Below are 22207 nucleotides of genomic sequence, written 5' to 3' on the forward strand. Positions count from 1 at the left end.
TGCACATTATTATCCGCACTGTAAATTAGAATTTCACCTTTTTTATTGAAAGTTTTGCATTTCATGGAATGGGGGTCGCCTCTACGCCTAATTATGTGATTGGGGTGAAACAGTATAATGTTCACAAGGACGGGAGATCGTTTTTCATAGAAAATATGATCATAAAGAATAATAAGTGTATAGTATGTCATGATTACTGATGCGGGGCACCTGAGTCTGCTCCGTTGGTGCCAACAGCCGTGGACCCTGATTCGCTCTTTTTAAACCCCCGCCATCCTGTCAACATTGGTCAGATCGTCTGCGAACCTTAGCTATACGCAAGGCCAGCTCTCTTGACTCCTGGCTTTATCCTGCCCTGTTTTCCATCTGATTCCCGTTGCCGAGCTGTTTTCTGAACCTGTTTTTTGCTCCTACGCCCTGGCCATTGACCTATTTTTTCGCGCTCTCGACATTGCCACTTCCGCGTTCCCGGCGATCTGCTATCCATGACCGCTGATCACCGGATCGTGGGTGCAAGCCCTTTCCTCCTTCTAAATAAAGCTGAGTAAAACGAATGCAATTGGGTCCTGTCTCCTTTCCTGGTCCGTGACACAGTATTCCCTTGCTAGTTCACTGTTTACTTTGGCAGTTTCGCTACCTTATCAGGCATTTTGTTCTGCATTCTGATTGGCTAAAAAGTCACTCTGTCTGTTCTTTACCTGTGCGTCAACAACTTTCTAGTTTAACATGTTCAAAGTTCACGGATCCCTTAACCAGGGTACCATTTCCTGTGTTATGTCTTGGGCAAGTACAACGTAGTATTGCCCACGCCTTTCCAGGCCTGATTATAAAAGTAAAATACTTGATTTTTTTTTTAAGTTTAAAAGTATTTTGGTTACTTTCCAGATTACTTTATTTGAACCTTATAACTCCAAACGAGATGTTGCAACACATCAGTCGGGTTGAGTGTGTCACGGTTGCCATGGCGCCCAATTGGCCCCATCTGTGTGGCACCAGCTGCGGCTCATTAACAGATTGGCTTTCCGTCTTTTTAAGATCAGTGTGCTCTCACTTGCTTTGGCAGTCCGTCAACGAACCTCTGCCCCGCAAGACGTGGGTTCTGACTGGGCCCTGTTTTCCTGTTGGTATTTCCAGTCCGGTATTGTTCCCGTTAGCTTTGGTCCTGTTTAATATCGATTTCCAGTTTCGTTCCCGTCTATTTTTGTCCTGTTTATTTTCGACATCCTGTTTCATTATCAATCCTGTCTGTCCGTCCTGTCCGGTATCGACCCCACCTGTCTGATATCAACTCAGGCAATTGGAATCGATCTCGTCGGTCTCTGGCTTCCTGTCTTTCCACGTCAGACCGCTGCTTGGCGTGCATGACTGGGTCCTGATACTGTTCTGGTTCCTGACAGGGTGAGGGGGGCTGGGAATCCCCTCCTCTGTATCAATCTCCCAGAAAGAGTCAAAATGTGTTCTTGACTCTAGCCACCTCCCACTAGGGGGAGCTGAACGACCGGATCCCGAGGACAATTAAGTGACGATGTATTGTTCAAGAACAGAACAGCGCTACAGTATATACAATCTTGCCAATTTCCATTCTTTAATGTTTAGCAACAATTATCGCACATAAATATATATATATATATATATATATATATATATATATATATATATATATATATATATATATATATATATATATATATATATATATATATATATATATATATATATTTCAGGAGCGAGCAGAGAGAGTGGGAAAGGTGAGATGGCACAACATTCATTTGGACAGGTAACTTAAAATTAGTTTTACCTGGTTATATCAGTATCAGAAATTATTTTCCCCCCATTTTATTAACACTCCACTTATTGAAACATAAATATTTTGTTTGTTTGTTGTACATGATTCAATTGTTTGTTTGTTTGTACATGATTCAGATTGAATCGTTTCTTGTACATGATTCAATTGTTTGTTTGTTTGTACATGATTCAAATTGAATCGTTTCTCCGGCGCCGTCACGAATGGCAGCCACTCCAGCAGCTCCCGTGTTATTTTCGATTGTTCTCAGTTATTTTCGATTGTTCTCAGCTTAGGGATGCTGCTGGAAAAGTGAATTTCCCTTCGGGGATGAATAAAGTATCTATCTATCTATCTATCTATCTATCTATCTATCTATATATATAAATATAAATATATATATATTTTTTTTCTATATTATTTATTTTTATAGTTGGACAGTACAGGGGTTATTTGTAAAATTTAAAATAAATGTGAATATAGTACAGTACTTTTGTGTGTTAAAACAATGCTGGCCTGTAAATAGGGGTTGTTCTTTGGCTTCAATGTTCAATGGAGTATTTAATGAACGGATGAATTACTGTTTCCACTCTGTGGATTTAGTCTATTGCGGGTTCATTATGCATGGTGCATAAATTTTGAGCCATCGTACCGGCACTTGGACCTGATGTGCAGCATCATCTAGAAACTGCTGCCTCAGTCAAGATAATGGATCAGGAAGCGGTCGAATGGACATTCTGTTGTTACCTATATTTTATATTGATGATGTCTCTGTATTGTCTGTTGATGCCGGGAGGGGGATTACCTGATGTGCGACCCCTTCTCAAGCTTTCTTCATTTTCCTCATGTAGTTTTCATATCAGGAGATTGTGTAATGGTAGTCTCTGCAGCCTTTTAAGACTCTTTGGGATTAAGGGCTATTGTCATGATTACCAATTTGAATTACGCTCATTTGGCGCCAACCGCTGCAGGCTCTGATTGGCTCCCTGTCCCTATTTAAACCCAGTCCTGTCACTCTCCTGTTGTCAGTCTGTCTGCGAACCTCTGATGATACAAGGCAAGCCTTTTTTAACCCCGACTCCCACCTGTCCCGTTTTTGCTCCCGTTTGTCTCCGCCTTTGACCTGTTTTGATCCCGACCACGTCTACTCTCCCGTCCTGGCTTACGACTCGTTTCCGACCCCAACCACGTTTTTGCTCTCCCAGTCCCAGCTAACAACCTGTTCCTCCGTCCCTGACACTGCCATTGCTCGCTACGGAAAATCCTATTTCATATTCGGATCACAATTCGAGTGCGAGAGTTTCTTGCTTCCCGCGTCCAGTAAACACTGGATCGTGGGCGCAACCCTTTCTCTTTCTTTAAATAAAACTGGTGGTTAACGTTACGCAATTGGGTCCTGATTACATTCTGGTCGTGATAGCTATACTTACCAAATAAAGTTGATTTGAATTTTTTGGAATGTAATCTCCATGAAAAACGAGGGATTTTTGTAATGGGGAAAAAAACCCTGAACTAGGACGGAATCCTCGCATCTGGTTTGGTGTCTACTAGAGGGAAACTCTTGGGCAGGGGCCCGAACTGTCCAGGTTCGATCATGAAATGTCAATCATTAATTCGGATCAGTTCGGGCCGGGCTTCCCTCTTGCTGATTTTGTTTTTAAATCATCCACTCTTCATGTGTTCTATGTTTCTTTGTGGAGGATCTGTGGTGCAGATACCGCGCACCGGCAAATGCGCTGATGCCAGGCGGATGCATTGCTGTCACGCTTACACTGCCCGGCGGCACTGTCGGGCGAGGGGCGTATCCAGATTAATTTTAGTGGGAGGTCACAAGGGGATACAATACACATTTTAAGGGCACCACCAAAAGTTACTAGAAAAAATGAAAGCAGCTACTAACCTCTCGCTTTTACCAAGTATTTTTCATATTTTTGTCTCGTTTACCTGTCAGGAAAACTGAGTATGACCTTTTCATTTTGGATGCTTAACATTCAAATTATGGGGGACTTGTTACCTTGTTTATGTGAATTACAGAATCATCAGCTGCAGCATCTGCCTATAATGTAGAAGTAATAGCTGAACAACCGGATCCCGAGGGCAATTAAGTGACGATGTATTGTTCAAGAACAGAACATCACTACAGTCACAATCTTGCCGATTTCCATTCTTTAATGTTTAGCAACAATTATCGCACCCAAAACAAAAAATATTCTGTACTTTTAGCAACGAGCTCTCAGCTGTAAACCTTAAACATCATATGGTTTTGTATACTAAGCAGTCCAAATAAAAATGAGTACAACACAATACAAAGTGAACAATTCAAAAATCTGTACCTATGAACTGTGTTAAAATGTGTTTTGTGCCGGTATGTAAATTCTAAGTTACAATAAAATACAACAAGCAGCACTCTACATTTATTAGTAAATCTGGAAGAAATGTAACAATAGTGTAACAATAAAACAAAAGTAATCATATACATAAATTTAATACAATAAGCAAACCTGAATGCATTTAACATAAACCTAGAACTATATCAAACAGTAACCGTACTTTAAATTCTTAAGTAATTTACCAATTCAGCAAAGAAATCAGTGCTTTTCATAGAAATCTGAAAAAAACGGATCCCAATAGACTCAATGAGTAATATTTGCACTTAAAAAGTATTAAGTGCTCAGCTATGACCTTAAAGCATTTGAATGCTGTGCAAAGCCATCGGTCTGGTACAGTTTCATCATATCAAAACAATTGGATCAATGCTGTCAGTCTGACCTGCTTTGTCCCTGCTCCGATTTACCGCCTGCCTTTAAATGAAGAAGTTCTGTGTATCTCCACTCTGTTTCATTGTCTGGCAAACATATAAAAAATAAAACAAAATAAGTCAGAGAAGTGCAAACATACACGACCCAATATCAGCTATTGTTGTTATGGTTTCCAACCGTAAGCTCACTGTGGGAAGAAGGACACACGCGAAGAGAATTGTGACAGCATCATATTCAATGTTGATCCATTCAGCAGGTGTATAAGGATCCACTGAATCAGATATTTTCAGAAATTTTTACTTTTTATATCCGTTTACTAAAACATCAGGTTGCTTTTGGTGGCTAATTTGGATGTTCACATCTCCGGATGTAATCATTGTCAGAGACAGCCCAAATCACCTTTCCTCCTGATAAATACAAAAAGGAAATTTTGGGTTTGTTTGGGGCTTAGTCTCTAATCCAGTTAAAGGGTCAGGTTGGTTCGGGCTTTTATTCCCGCGGCCCGGGTCGGGGTGGACTTTTTGGGGCAAATCTAACCTCTCGTGTCCACTGGACAACTCGTCTTTGGTGAGGGGTTCCAGGCATGTCCCCTCTAAATACGCCCAGGAGACTACTTAGGACACATTTGGGAAGACGCCTTCCGTCTGGTGTGGGAATGCGAGAACGCTAAGCATGTAATACAGTGGCTCGGGAAAGGGAAGGACAGTCTTCTTTGTGTAAGATCCCCCACCCATCTCCATTTAATGTACCATAAGGCGCACTCCCAAAGAAGGCACACTGGACTATCAAGCGAATGGAATTAAGACTACAGTAAAAGCTAGGGTTGCTTAAGAGATACATTTAATTTACAATAATTTATTTCATAGAATACAAATAAACATGATGACATCTGGTTTCACCACAAAGATGCATTCATTCATTAAGGAATGGTTACTGAGAGCTAGGGAACGACGTGCAACAACAAAAAAGTATTTGCAACGAGCATTGGATAGTCCGTGTCTGTGCCGCCGTTAAAGTTCTGCGTTTTTATTTCATTTTCCATTACATGTTAACCAAAAGAAGGCTGTCCAAGACCATTCTATATGTTTCTCAAAGGCAGAACAGTGATTTCACTCTGGCACTTGTCAAGAAACGAACCAGGAAGCAGGAAGTCGGAACTCATATGCGTAGACGATCCGTCACTTTAATTAGGAAATAAAAGTTCTCCAACAAACAAACGGACCAAGGACAAAACAGAACAGGTTCAAAGGTAATCAAAATTACAAACTAGGCATTACTCAGAACAAACAGGCATGAACAGGTTTTCTTCAAGGTTAAGCAATGGTCTGGCAACGGGCAGTCCCAAAAGGTGCGTTTAAGTACTCCACAAATAATCAGTTCAATGCGTCTCAGCCGGTGTCAAGGGGCGGGGCTAGTTGGATGCCATGACAAACGTGCAGGACATGACAGGCAGTAATGATTGTGAACCAAACATATCGTAATTTATATCTATTTAATTAAAAAAAAAAGACTATTGGATGAAAAGCTCTTAAATAAACGGCAGAGACCTGAAAATTAGATAAAGAAAACAAATACTGCAGTTGGCTGCTATCAGTTAGTTACTGTGTAAAAAGGAAAAGTGTGAAGCACATTGTAAAGTGCTTTGGGAGGTCTTCATTGACTTGAAAAGCGCTATATAAATGCAGACCATTTACAATTACATTGCATTTTGGTCATCATAAGAACCGATTTCATCATTGAATGTAACAAGCACGGTTGTACAATTAACATGTTAACCACTTGAGGGCACTTGAATACCACTACATGTTTCTCAAAGGCAGAACATTTACTATATGCAGTATCCTTTAACTGTAACAATGCATTTCTTATTGTATCCACCGTATTTTCCGCTTTATAAGGTGTACTGGATTATAGGGCACACTTTTATTTTTCTGGCCAACTTGTTGTTTTGGGGGTTCAGAGTCTGGAAAATACGGTTACCTGTCATGATTACCTAAGTGGAGCCACCTGGGGTAATCATCTGGCGCGCTGGAATGCGCTTCCTGATTGGTTTATGTTCCCTTTTTAAGCACGCTACGCCGAGACCTCTTCGTCTGAGGATTACTTCTGTACCCCGTATGACTCTCCCGATTTCCTGTGCCTTCTTGACCTGTTTACCTGATTCTGCCTGCCTCCGATCCGACCTGCTTCCATCCCACGCTACGATCTTCTCTCCAGTCCCGGTAAACTCGACCTGCTTCCGTCCCACGCTACGATTGGCTACGTGTTCCGAAGTTGTCTTCACGGGGTTGCTGCTGACGTTCGACGGTCATCGCGTCTCCCGCTAACCCTTTACACTTCCCCAAATAAAAGAATTGTACGAACGCTCTGGGGTCTCCTGCTCTGTTCTGGTCCTCCTGACATTACCTGAAACAAAATCGTCATACAGTTTTTCAAAACAACACTCATACAAGAAAATGACTTCCTTTTTAGTTCTATTTTATTCTCAGAACATTGCCACTATTCATATAGTTTTTCATTCTGCGCCCAAGCCAGCACATCACATTTTTATTTCATCTCTAGGTGTTGGTTCGACTTATTTTTCCTTTGCTTAACAGGCCGCTTCCTGGCTGGACATTGAATCAAATAAGGTAGCGAATAAAAACCTGATATAGAGTTTTCTTGACGCGAACACCCGCTGATGTGTTTTTGCAATTACCATATATTTTTCATTTTTGCTTCATTTTAAAAGTATAATGAAAATGTCAAACTAAACTGGTTTATTTTTACTTTAAAAGACCCATGATCAAATTCTTGCATTTGAAAACATGAGAATTTGAGCGGCAACAAAGCAAGCAAAGTGCGAGTGTGGTATTGCATTCTAATAGCGTTCCATCATAAAGACTCCCCATTGGTGACTGACATCCATCATGGCTTTTGTCACTGTGACTGCGCATACATTAAAGGCCAATGTGCAATTATTTGTCTTTGTTCCTTTCACAATAGAATACTTGAAACCGCCACCCAGTCCTCGTGAAATTGTGAATGTGTTTAATTGCTGTTAAAAATGTCGACAAAAATTGTTCAAACGTCATATTGTTAGAAAATGATATAACAAAATTGTGAATATGCTTAATTCCTGTTAAAAGTGTCAATACAATTGTTCAAACCAAAACCCAAACCATTGAAAGAGGGGAAAAACTCAGTGGTCACAGAAATAGCTTGACTTGAACAGTAAGGTAAATAAACATGATTGCAAAAAAGTAGCCAATGAGAAAGAAGTGATTGCTTTGAATTGTGGTTTACCAGAATAATAAACAGCCACTTAGCAAGATTGAACCATTCATCGGAGCAGCTTCAAGCTGTTCAATGCCACTCCCACCTCAAGTTTACTGAGGTTAATAAACAACAAGAAAGACATGATCTGTGTTTAAAACTACACAGCTTTGGCTTTTGTTATAAACAAGAGAAGTCAACAATGTAAAATATTGTCGCTATGGGTAATTATTAGAGATATTTGACCAAATACAATTTTGTTTAGAGGATAGACACAGCAAAAAAAAAACAGTAGTTCAACAAATTTTCCTTTTTGTTAAATTAAATTAATGACAATATAAACTAAAATGGCCACCCAACTGAGGATGCAGATCACAGATGGATGGAACTGGGAAGTTTAGACTGGCCTAATTCATCAACAAAATGAGGCCCTACAGAGAAAACATTTTTATCCATGTTTCAAAATACCTCCTGTATTTGGGTCTAACGGTTTCTACTTTAATTTAGCTTTCAATTCAGTATTTCAGTATTTTCACATCAATGAGGCACAAGAAACAAAATATTAATTTGGCCTCGCAAATAGTGATGCAATACCACTTGGTTCAAGCTCTGTCAGATAGCATAAAAGAGAATAATGCTAAATTCTAAGTTGTGTATTTGACAGCGAATCATTTTGAAATGTTTATTTTTGTGTGTTATGCAAATTGTTATTTTGATGTCAACAGAAAAGGGACAGTGTGTGTTGTAAAAAGTGTTTGAAATGCTCTCAAGAAATAAGGATATTATAGAACCATCCATCCATTATCTGCACCGCTTATCCTCAGTAGGGTCACGGGGGTGCTGGAGCCCATCCCAGCTATTTTCGGGCAGTGGGCAGGGAACACCCTGAACCGGTCGCCAGCCAGTCGCGGGGCACACAGAGACAGACAACTCACTCGCTCATTCACATTAATTTGGACCGACCAATTAACCTGAAATGCATGTTTTTGGAATGTGGGAGGAAACTGGAGTGACTGGAGGGAACCCACGCAAGCACGGGGAGAACATGCAAACTCCACACAAGAAGGTTCAATCTTGTGGAACCATAAAGATGAAATAAAGTCAAGTAAGGAAAAGGGGACAATTAAGAGTGAAGTGCCAATGTCAGGGGTGGTAGTGCAAATGATTCTGTCATATTCCTTTTTCCCTATAATATTTTTTTTCCAGAAGAGCATGAAGAATCTGTCAAGCACTTTAATGCAGGTCCGTTATCACAAAAACATGTTTATATTTTTAGTTTTCACTTGTTCCCCATTTGCGATGATTATATAATTGTGTTTGTAAACCACAAACGTGAAATTCTGGACTACATGGCGAACCTGATCAAAAGCAGCATGCGAAAATTTAAGAATGAAACTCAATTTCTCTTTGTACATGCCGCGCAGAATTTTAAGTCGCAGGCTTAAAAGTAGGGTGCATCATTTGAGGTGTCCTTAAAAAGATAACAAAATTATATAATCTTCATTAAGTATGTGTTAACAATGCCCAACTGAATTCAATGAACCCCAATGTTTTTTTCCCACCGCACCTTTATGGTTTTATTGTACCTTTTGGGGAGCTGTTTGGGGCAAACTAATCAGGTAGGAGAAATGGGGGACCGAGTGTGAAAGAGGGATGTTTTCAACAACGCCGTTTTCTTTTCCTCTTAATTTGCCTAGGTCACATATTTTCATATAATGTGACCATTTCAGATGGCGATTACCAACACGAGTACATATTTACTATTGGCAGTGTCTGAAACAACGTCTGCCCGGACGTCCGGGGCGTGCGTCTTTTACGTCGGGCGTACAACTTACAAAACGTCTCCGCCTGGGTGGCCGACAACTTTTTCAAGAAGAAAAAAAAAACAAATATTTTTTTTTTCAAAACAAACGTTTGCTTTATTCCGATTTTGAAATATTTGTTCGCTTTGCAAATTTGGGAATTTTGGTTCGTTTGGCATTTTGCATACTTGGCAGCCAATCAGAAGCCTGCATCGAATATTTTCGTGCTTCCGGACTTTCCCGAGCCTCATAAGGTCGTGCATTTGCATATCATTTTCCAAAGTAGGCGCACAGAGAACACAAGAAAAATGGATAAGTGGTTAGGAATCAAGCCAAAACCTCAGCTCCAGAAGAAATATTCAAAAGAAGCTAACAAAATTTATGACACTACTAAAAGTAAAAGTACATTAGAAGCATAGTGGAAAAATGAGTTCACGTGGCCTGCAACAGACGACGCAAGGCAAACATTGCATGAATGAAGATGAGTCAATACTGGTACTTACTGATGGCAGATGGAAAAACAGCGATGTCATATACATGCAATTAATGTTATGAGTAGATTTATACTAAACATAATTTTAAAAAGTTGTTCTGTTATATATTCTGATTATCAATCCTTAATATTTTGCAACAACGTTTTTTTTGCAATTAGTCCTCTTATTGTGTTTCAAATTATGAAAATGGGGCAGGCAGCTTTATGGCTGGGCAGGCAACTTTTCAGAGTTGTCTGCCCTGGTGTCCGGTAACTTTTTCTCATGAGTTTCAGACACTACTATTGCGCAAAAAGAAAACGAAAATGAGGGCTGCATCACACTGACGTGTCTGTTTTTATGTCATTGGAGACAGCTGCTGTAGTGGAACAAATCGCATTTGCTTGTCATCATTCCTTGTCGATTAAAAGAAACTCCGACGAACTAACATTGATGACGATACGAAAATAATACTGTAGCTTTGTTGATACATAACTACAACTACTGTTCAATTCGGGTGTATAGATTGAGGACTTGTTTTTTGGTAACAAAAATCCAAATATTGTGATTACGTTGAAACGATTCAATCAAGTTCTAACCGTCAAACCTCTCAGTTTGCTTCTTTTATGTAGTATATGAAAAATGTTGGCCACTTATGGACTAATTTCTCTTGAAGAAATACCCGTATTTCTAGACGTCACCATTGTTTTGTATGCTCGCCATTTTCTTAAGCTTTGCTAAACCATTTACAAAGAAAGATATTACAGGTGGGATTAAAAATACATAAATAAATAGAACAAGCTGCAGCATATTTAAAGCTACAGTGTTTGAAATGTAGGAAAAAGGTATCGGCAGTCCGGAATTAACGGTACTGTACTCGTAAAGCAATGTGGCAGGATGACTTCATTTCCTTCATTGCGTTTAATCCCCTCCTCGTCCAGACGTCTCCTTGCATTCACGCGTGACCTTTCCTTTTGTATCCTGGCTCATCGAGCAGGAGACAATATGTCTCACGCACACACAAACAAGATGACAGGCTTCCTCTCAAATATAACCGGGGAATAGATCAGTTACAGTAATCTCCTATATGAATAAAACATGGCGGACATTGAAATAGCAGTACAGTGATGCCTCGTCTGTCGTCAAGGTTTGGTTCCAAAATGAACCCAAGATAAGCAAATTCTGTTCAGTAAAAACATTTTTTACACCTATTATACAATTGTATACTGAAACCAAAGAACAAACCTTTCTAACAGGTTCAAGCATTCATTTAACAAATAAAAGTATTGTAAAAACGTTATTTTTGTTTACAAATAACTACTTTACTGTCAAATAATAATAACCAGGAAGACTGTGTAGCGAGTCAGAATGCAGAACAAAATAAACGTTGCAAATCCGTGAAGAAGCAACACAGTGGATAGTAAACCACATTATAGTGAGGGATTACCGTACTGTGAAATATTAATACGAAGAGATCTGGAATTTGAGAAAAGTACATTAATTTGAGTAGGATATTTTGTGTCTCATGTCATAATACATTAGCAATTAAATAAAGTCATTTATTTTCATGTTCCACAAATTCCTTGTTGAGTCATAAAATCAGAATCAGAGTTATACATTATGTATATATGTTGAGAACCAGAACAGGATCAGGACTCGTTTGGTACCGGGAAGTCTGGGGAAGAGATTACAATTGTATCCTCTTGGGCCCCGCTAATTATTAATCAAGATGGCCTTCGCTTTGATGCTGAGAAGTGCGGGGAAGAGTTTTCCTCCCTTTGCCATTACCTTGACTTCTCAGTGACGCATTGTACCTTTTGTGATACAAAGTTTCACATTCCTTACTGCTCATCTATTATGCGCACACGCCATCTCGCGACCAGCATTATTCATTTCATGTGTTTTCTTTCTAAATCAATCTCATTCGTGTCATGTATTTACGTGATCTCGTTTAAACCAATCAGATGTATTGTTTTATGTCTGAGTTTTTAAATAAATGAGTCTCTAGCCATTGGGGAGCGTGATTTCTTCCCGAACCACTCTTGGAAGCACGCGTCTTTGATGGAATAGCTATCAAAAACGTAATCTCCGCCTTAGAGTGTGTTCTTTCCTTTATCCTAATAAAATCTCAAGTTTTACAATTTGTGAGATGAAATCGAATGCAAGTTACATACAAATAGTTTTCCTGCCACGGCGAATTACACTGATTTTAAACTTTAAACTTACCACATCAAATGCCTGTTACACTCTGGGAAATCTCCATACCCTCCCCTTCCTACCTTAAAACATTTTCTATTTGGATCCATACAATTCATGCAGGTCACTCTTTTTGACTTCAAAACGGTAAATTTCTCCAAAAGGTCAGATTTTCACCCCTGGGTTTTATAAAATTCGGCTTTTCCTGAAACACACCAGATAAGGTCTCAGAGCACTCTAGTGTTCCCCAAACCACTGGTTGAAAACGACTGGGCTATTGGATCCTATGTGTTGGATATACATAGTTCCCTAAGTTACTTTTTGCCCACCTTCTGATTTCTTTTCTTGAGCCTAATAATAATAAGTAAGGGCAGGAAACAAGAAGTGGTGATGTTGAAGAGGTGTATGAAAGAAAAGCACTCTGCACAGCTTGTCAAATTACCTTTCTAATGACCAGCTTGTCAGTAAGCCTCGTCTTGGCAGAAGAGGAAAAAAAAATGAAACTGGTGGGGGAGCACGCTATTCTCTTCCATGTCATAAAAATCACTCCTTGGTCTCTTTACATGCACTCCATTGCGCTCGCCTTTTCAAAGAGTTGGTTGCTTCGGTATGAAAGTAAAGACTCGGTGGTATAAGAGCGTGCAGCGGAGGAAGCGGCCCGTTGCATTGTGGTCTTGTCAATCGCTTGTCGGCATTCTTTCAAAGTTCCGCCCGTGAAGCCGTAATGGGCTTTTCCATTAAGCCTTGTTAATGAATAATCACCTGAGCATTCGCTAAAAGGTCAGAGACAGGATTGTCTCTTCATAATTGCACAAAATTTGTTAATTTTTGCAAATCCGTACAGCTTCAACATGTGAGCAAGCAAGGGAGAGCACGTTAAGGATAATGGGTGTTAGTTTTAAGCAACAAATGTCAAAAGTTAAGTCAAGTCAAATTTATTTGCATAGCTCTTGCTCACAAAATGTCTCAAAGGACTGCACATGCCACAATTACACCATCTCAAAATTATATTTATAGCTGTTTAAATTTTAGTAGACGCTTAAAATATGGAAATAAGACATCAATGGATCTCAAACTTGCAAGGAGGACAGGGAGAGAAGCCTTCCCCTAAGTGGTCTCTTTTTCTATTAAATCTTCAAGGTTACAAATAGCAAATCAGCCCTCAAGGGTGTAGAAATCAAAATCACAGTAATCTTGAAAAGTGGATCATAGTATAAAATAACAAATTACAGTGAACAATAATAATTAAAACAAAAAAAAAACAGTGAGTGAAACTAACGAACAAACGTACGCAAGAATAATTAGGCAAAATGACGAACCGCCCTGGCATCTTCAACAAGCCTTGCTTTCAAGATTAATATCAGAAATTATATAGAAAAGATTATTTTTCCCAGAATCTACAAGAAATTTAGTTCGAATTTTTTTGGGGGAAAAAAACTTTTCAGATAAAATGTTTTTTTCTGCAATACAAGAAATACTTTCTAAAATAAAACAAGAAAATTGCAGTCCAATGTGTAGATTATAATTCATGCGTTTGTTACCTCCCGTCTCGATTACTGTAATGCACTACTCTCCGGTCTCCCAAAGTCCAAAATCAAGACCCTTCAACTTGTACAAAATGCTGCAGCCAGGCTTTAAATTAAGACAAGCAAGTTTGATCACATTAACCCAATTTTAGCTAACCTGCATTGGCTCCCTGTTAGCTTAAGATGTGATTTTAAGTTTCGAGGGGGTTCTCCACTCGGGCCCCGATGTTTTGGAATGCTCTGACCCTGAGATTCGATCTGCAATCAATGTTTAAATCTAAGCTTACAACACACTGTTGAATAACCTATATTTTATATTGACAGAATATCTGTTTAACATTTGTTATTGCAACATCTACTGCAGCCTGGTCATCCCGGAAGGGGGATTACCTCATGTGCATCCATTATCTGCAAAGCTTATCCTCGCTAGGGTCGCTGGACCCCATCCCTGCTAGCTTCGAGCAGGGAACACCCTGAACTGGTTACCAGCCAGTCACAGGGCACGCAGAGATAGACAACCATTCAAACGCTCACTCATACATAGGCACAATTTGGAGTCACCAAATAACCTACAGTGCATTTTTTTTTAAATGTGAGTGGACACCAGAGTGGCTGGAGGAAACCCACTCAGGCACGGGGAGAACATGCAAACTCCGCGCATGAAGGCTGACAGCTGGATTTGAACCGATGACCTCAGAAATTTGGTGCAGACACGCTACGCACTCAGCAGCCGTGGAAACTTTGTTGTTGCAGTTTTCCAGATTTCTGAACAAAATATTCTCCAAAGGAAATGAAGTTTTTTCGCACAAGTAATGGTTTTGGTCCCTATTTCAAGTGTATTTACTACTTGGTTTTGGCATCAATTCAGGATGTTCCATCCGTGCAAAAAAGTCTCATGACTAAAATAATTTTGGCCTCTACTAGCGCTGCGTCAAAATAGACGTATAATACAATTAGCTATTATTTATTTTATTTATTTTTTTAATGGACTGTAAAAGCTCAAGTAGTGGGAACCTGAAAGCAAAGCCCATTAAGAACCAAAATGGTTCTTAGTTCATTCCTTTTTCAAAGTGTGCTCTCACACAAAAATAGTCTCCTCCATCCAGATGAGGCAAACAAAAAAAGCAAACTTTTATATAGTTTCAGTTCAATTTCCCCATATTTTTCCTTTTAATGACTCACGTAGGCTACTCAAGCCTCAGGCACATTTGGATGTGGTCCCTAAAAGAGAGCTTGAGCCATCAGAAAAGGATTTTTCATTACTAAATGTAATAGGGCAAAGAAAATTACAGCTGCTCGAGCATAGATTTTTTTCCCTTTCTCCAGGATTGTTCCTGTGCTTTTTACCTTGATGATGGAAGCAGTACAGTGCAGCTGCATTGGAGCCATTAGTTGAAATTAGCACAGTACTCTCTTCCCATATGTACTCCATCTCCTCTTTCCTCGTAGCATCTCTGCTCGATATTATTCGCAATCGGGCAAAGATTCGTTCAAACTAAAAAGGGGAACGAGAGTGTATTTTATCTCCGGCTCGACGCGAGTGGGCAGCCAACGTAATCACGTAAATAATATCGCAAATGGAAAGCTATTAGGGCCGGACGAGGGCTCGCGAAGATGCCTCACTTGAAATATGTAGAGCACGCGTGTACGTTTTGAAGGAAACTGGCCATTAGCTACGTCGCTCAATGAGGTTTTACAATTTGAGAGCATTCAGGCATGACTGAACCATTGGGTACGATTCGAAAGCATGATCTATAAAAACAGGGTAGAGGAATATGTAGAGTAATCCCGCACTGTATAGCAGTTTACTTTTCACGGCATCGCTACTTAGCAGTTCTTTTATTGTGTATTGTGTTCTGAAGTGTCCCAAAAGCCAGTCGATCTACGTTCCTACCCTCACCTATGGTCATGAACTATGGGTTATGACCGAAAGAACATGATCCCGGATACAATTGGCCGAAATGAGTTTCCTCCGCAGGGTGTCTGGGTTTTCCCTTAGAGATAAGGTGAGAAGCTCAGTCATCCGGGAGGGATCGAGACGAGCCAGTTGAAGTGGCTCGGGCATCTGATATGGATTTCTCCCGGACGCCTCTTTCGGGAGGTGTTCCGGGCATGTCCCACAGGCAGGATGACCCAGGACACGCTGGAGAGACTATGTCTCTAGACTGGCCTGGGAACGCCTCGGGATCCCGTCGGATGAGCTGGCTGGGGATAGGGACGTCTGGGCTTCCCTTTTAAGGCTGCTGACCTCGCGACCCGACCCCAGATAAGCGGAAGACAATGGATGGATGGATGGATGGTGTTTTGAATTTTGATTGGCTAAATACTCTCCCCTTTGTGCATCAAAAATCATGGTTCGTACACGTTTTTAATGGACAGATTCAAGCACTTTTTAAAGACTTTCAAAGCCAATTTTCCAATTTCAATGGCAATACAATAGGAAATCCGGTGTGAATCATGTATTTTTGCAAAAATACACAAATATATCTGTTTTTTGTATCTGCATACCTAAAGACCTATGATTTTTAGATCTTGAGTAGACTGCAGTTATATTTATGGGTCTGAAAAATACGTGTGTAAATATTTTCGAGACAAATCTCTCCCCACTTAGGTTGAAATGACAGTAATATATAGCTTGCATTTTTAGTTGCAGGAAGTTCTTCCCATTACAATTTCCCACTGAGAAACGCTATCTTAATTGTTTTTATGGCCATAACAATTGCCCATAATTTATATGAATTTTTTGGACTACAGTAATCCCTCGGTTATCGCGGTTAATGGGGACCAAAACCACCCGCGAAAAGTGAAAATCCGCGAAGTAGCAACGCCCCTTCAAAAATGCTTAAATTTTTATTTTCATTATTTTATTATTATTTTTTTCTAGACCTGCGAAGCTCTGAACCCGCGAACGTGGAACCACAAAGTAGCGAGGTCCCACTGTAATACACATTTTATAGAGCCCTGTTTAGGTGTAGCATGCACTTTTTTTGCAGGCACGACCCATGGAGGGGATGACGCTTCAAATGAAAACGCCTTACAAACTAATGCCAGCTCCCGTTAATCATGAGGCAAAGCAAAGCAACTAGAGAGCAGTGTCAGAGTCATTTCTAAGCAGACTTGCTAAGAAACATGGCAACAATTCCAAGCATGTCAGTCGAAAATGTAAGCACTTTTAAATTTTTGAAAACTAAACTTTTAGGAACCGGAAGAGGAGGAAGACCCAGATGCGTAACGTTTCTCACAAAAGCTTTATTTTACGGGAATGGGGCAGTCGTGCACATAAACACAAACGCCAATGATGCGGCGATCGCTGGGCAGAAGAAGAAAGACAGAAGTCTGGCGTGGAACAACAGGAAGTCAGAGACCGACGAGATCGATACCAGTTATACGAGCCGATACCGGACAGATGGTGTCGATACCAAACAGAACGGGACTGACAGGATTGATAACAGATAAAGGAGACTGGAGACAGAGATCAGACAGAACGAGATGGGCGGGAATGATACCAGACACTGGAGACCGATATCAAAACAGGACGAAATAGACGGGATCGATACGGGACAGGTTACACAAACAGGATACCGGACAGAGGCAAAACACACGTCTTGCGGGTGCAGAGGTTCGTTGATGGACTGACCAATTATGAGTGAGAGCACTGAGCTTAAATAGGAGGGAAGCCAATCAGTCAAGAGCCACCGCTGGCGCCAAACGGGCGGGGCCAATTGAACGAATTTGAGTTGTCAATAAATTATTTGAACAAATAAATGATTGAATTGATAAATGATTTAATTGTCGAGGCAAATTTATTCTTTTTTAAACTTGTCTCCCCTTGATGGATCACCACATACTTTTTAAGAGCATTTTATAAGGAAAACGTTTGAAAAAAAGTTAATCGGAAGGATTGGCTACATTAATTTTTTTAGGAAATTCTTTTCACTGTTTTTGACAGTTCAACATACTTTAATCAAGACGAACACTCTCGTATTTCAAGGATTTTCTTTACTCATCATCTACAGAAAAAACTTGAATAGAACACAAAACAAGGGTTTGGCCTTGTGTGGCAACCTCTGCATGTCCTTTGTTTTCACAGACGCTAGACAGGATCAGACAAATCCTCAACCAGGTGCAAATACAAAATCCAATACAATCACTTTAAATAATTGAATACAAGTATAGTATTAATACACACGTTCAGACGTTTTAATTTTTTGGGACAATGCAAAACAGAATGCTGACCCAATATTGAATGCTCCTAATCTTTATATGGCGAGGTAGATTTTAGTTTAAAAAAAAGAAAGCAAAATAAAACTGGGTGTACAGAAATTCTTCGAGTTTAGGGGTGCTGTTATACAAAAGCTTGAGCTTGTATATAGGGTTTGTTCTTTAATTTCGATGTGTAATATAGTTTTTAATAACTAAATAAAGGTTTCTACCTCGCAGGTTCTGGCTATTAGGGGTCTCTTTTTCGAACGTAACCCCTATGAAAAACGAGGTAATACTGTACCCATTTTGAAAAGTAAATCGAAATGAAATGTGTATTCTAAATTTTACGACCAAGAAGCTTCAGTGATGGCCGGACTAAACTAAAAATGAAAATGGCCCAGAGAGGTCTGTGTGGTAGGCAAAGGCAGGTTGACCCCTTTCAAGAGAATATCAGAGGGTCATGGAAGATTACAATTCTGGCATGAAAGAAGCCCAATATAATTGGCACCATCTGCTTTCAATAATTCCACATTGTACAACTTGTCTTTGGTCCGTTTTGCAGGAAGTCTGATTTACTTCCACGAATGCTTGGACTAAGACCAAGCTGCCCTCAGTTGTTGCTTTTGGTCATAACCTTTAAGATTCTAAAAACAGTAGAGCAGACATAACCCATTTTGGGTCAACCACTCCACTACTGGGGTGATTTAAACCTATTCGGGTTGTTTTGCAGAAACAACCTCTTCAAAATGGGGTTGATTAGCACTAAACAAAGAAAAAAATTGTCTCAGAGACACTGTGTAAGATTTGACCACTAGATGTCGCTGTATTGTGTAATACAACTGAAATTGAGTGGTACAAAGCACAGGGAAGAATACAAAGAAGATTCAAAATGACCCATTATTTTTCTTCTTTTTTTGCCCAGCCTTTCACAAGGTTCTGTTTTTTTGTTGAGGTACCTTATCTTTCAGGACTAGAACAGAGACAGGACCCACTTGCGTTGCGTTTCTCACAAGTCTTATTGGAAGAAAGAGAAAGGGTTGCGCCCACGATCCGGTGATTGCTCGACGCGGGAAGCAGGTTGCTCTGAACGCGAAAGTGGATCTTCCGTGGCGCGCGATGGTTGTGTCGGGAGCGGGAAACAGGTCAGTAGCTGGGACAGGAAAGCAAAAACGTGGTCGGGGTCGTAAGCCAGGAAAAGAGAGTATAGGTGTTCGGTGACAAAAAGAAGTCGAAAGCCTGGACGGGGGAGTAGATGTGGTCAGGATTAAAAATGGGTCGAAGCCGGGGGACAGACAGGAGCAAAAAACAGGTGGGAGTCAGGGTCGAAAAAGGCTTGACTAGAGTTAACTGAGGTTTGCAGACGGACTGACAAAAGAGGACAGATAGGAGTGGGTATAAATAGGGACAGGGAGCCAATCAGAGTCCGAGGCAGTTGGCGCCAAAGGAGCGGGCACAGGTGATTCACATCAGTAATCATGACATTATCAGCATGCATGCCAGACAATCATGTCAGGCCCCTCTAAATCAGCCTCATTTTATGTAAAATACAAATAAATTGATCAACAAGTATTTTTTTTTTAAAATGCACCTTTATATAATAGTTCATGCATTTTTGCATAACTCAGACTGTGGGAAAACACATTTATTTAAATAAAAATAAGTTAAGTAACTTTTTATGAAAAACAACCATTTTATGGTTGATAGACCTGGCGTGAGCAAGATACAGGGTTCGTAGCGGTGACTTTGGAGAGTTTTTAGCCAAGTCATTAGCAGTAGGCCGGACCAGCAGCAGCGGACTCTTGCCTTCTCTGTCGCTTCTGCAACACGATAACATTCTCACGAAGCTCCCGCTGGTGATCAGCATTTCTTTATGTTCTTCAGACTTTCCTTAGAGTCCGATTTAATTGATAGATTTATTTTCAAAGGAACGAGCCGCTAAAAGCCTGCTGTAGCTGTAGCCGTGCGCCAAGTTTGTTTTGATTCAGAGACATAGACATGCCCACCACGGCTGTTTGACTGACAGTATACACGAGCCTATCACGGCCGTGAACAGGAAACAGTCACACCTACCAACACAGAGAGCTCACCTTAAACTGTCTCCTGAACACGATGCACGATACAATGATATTAATGACAACGAGGACAGAATCAATTCATTTAAAAATCCGCAAAGGAGTGAGCCAGCAATAACCGAAGCGCGAAGTAGTGAGGGAACTCTATATTTGACTGTGATTTACTAGTTGAGTTAAAAAAAAAAAAATACAGTAATTTGTGTAATGCCTTTATTTACCAATGGGTTCTGATTGCATGCTGAAGTCATCAGTATTTCTGTGTTAGCCTGAGCTCACTGTCGAAGTTTATATTTATGCCAAAATACAGACGTAACTTAGATAAAAACAAACAAAAAAACATAGATCACACTGAAGTTTATGTCACGTTTTTGAGACATTGTTAAAAATATATGGCACACCACAGAATCTTTACAATATAATCTCGACTGCTATGTGAGGTATGAGTATTAAGTCATATGGTTTTTGAGAGTACCCTAAGCAGCAAGATGACGCAAAATCATGTCAGTTCCCTCTAGTTGGGTGTCACGTTATGTAAAATGAATACAACTTATTTGAGTAAAGAGTATTTAAAGAAATGCATAATCATAAGAGAGTTCATTGATTTTTGTTTATTATTAAAATGATTTTTTTACAACTAAGAGGCGTTTAATAACACACAATGCCCCTTTAAGTGTTTCAACCATACTTTAAGTATCTTTGTCCTGAATTCTTTTAGACAAGGGACTTCATTTTAATTTCCTTGTTTTAATTCGGGCATAAAAATATTTACATGGAAAAATTTGTCTTCAACTTATATACTACCAATGACTGCTATCAGCCTTCAATATCAATTTTAAGTTATATACAATTGAAGAAGCCCGGCAGTGAATTAACAGAGCTGACAATGATTAAGTTAAATATCTGAAGGGTTTTGTTTAGTTTAGTTTTAAAGGGACACTGTGTAATATTTGACCTCTACTGAAAAAACAGTGCTAAAAAGTACAGGGGTAAAAACTAACTACAGGGACGTTAAGTGACTAAACCAGATCATTTCTTTTTCTTTTTTTTGCCCAGCCTCTTGCACGGTTTTTCACTTGAAGGGATGACCGTAGCAGCAAGATAGACAATCGTGTCAGCTCCCTCTAGGCGAGCCATATGTTACAGTATGCAAAATAAATAAAAAATGCACTTTTATGTGATAGTTCATGTATTTTTGCTTATGATTTAAATCAAGGTTTCTTTAATTACATAATTTTCCAAACTATAAGTCTCTCCGGAGTATAAGTCACACCAGTCAAAAAATGCATAATTATGAAAGAAAAAACTTGTATGAGTTGCACTCGTCATTTAAGTCGCATTTCTCAAATCCAATGAAATATTCATCATCTGTGTCACTTTTACCGGTAAACAACTCCAATTTGTGGGGAAGACGATAAACCGCTTCGCTTCATCTTTCTGCTGGTTGAAATTATCAACACAGGCCTAGAGCGCCCTCTTGCGGTTTGGTTTGAAAATAACATGTAAAGTGATATACAGTACCGGTAATAAGAATGGAAAAGTCAGTGATTATATTAGAATGTGTTAATAAATTCACATACAAGTCTCACCAGAGTATAAGTCGCACACAAACTACTTATTGTCTGGAAAATTCGACACAATTATTTTACCACTTGGATTAGGCTAATAGTACACAATGTCCTTTCAAGTAAGGATACGACTAAATAATTAAAAAGGTTTATTCTAAACAATTGGGCAGAAAACTAAGGTCTTTTCTGCAATGCCAGGTTTAGGCAAAGAAGACGAATAGCTTCATGCGCAGAAAACGTTTGTTTTCAGCGTGGAAAGGTGTCAGGAACCTTTTTGACCCAATGAGAAATAATAGCGATTCACTTTTTTTTTTTTTTTTGAAGAAAGCCATACCATATATTTTTAGACAAACCCGCTCCCCGCACAAAAGCTAATTTTTCGGCACATTTTATTTCATTGTCTGACGTTGGATGATTTGATAAAATGTATTAAATAATGTCATAGCCTGTAACTCATATAAGGCTCATTATGACCTTCATTTCTTTTCCATAAATAATGGATTCAGAACAAAGTGCTCGCAGAGTTCTTTGGTAAAAAAAGTCTCAAAAAACTAAACGAAAAATTAACAAATATAC

This window comes from Urocampus carinirostris, chromosome 5 (genome assembly GCF_059441175.1).
Source record: "Urocampus carinirostris isolate Australia breed hairy pipefish chromosome 5, RoL_Ucar_1.0, whole genome shotgun sequence".
NCBI classification, from domain to species: Eukaryota; Metazoa; Chordata; class Actinopteri; order Syngnathiformes; family Syngnathidae; genus Urocampus; species Urocampus carinirostris.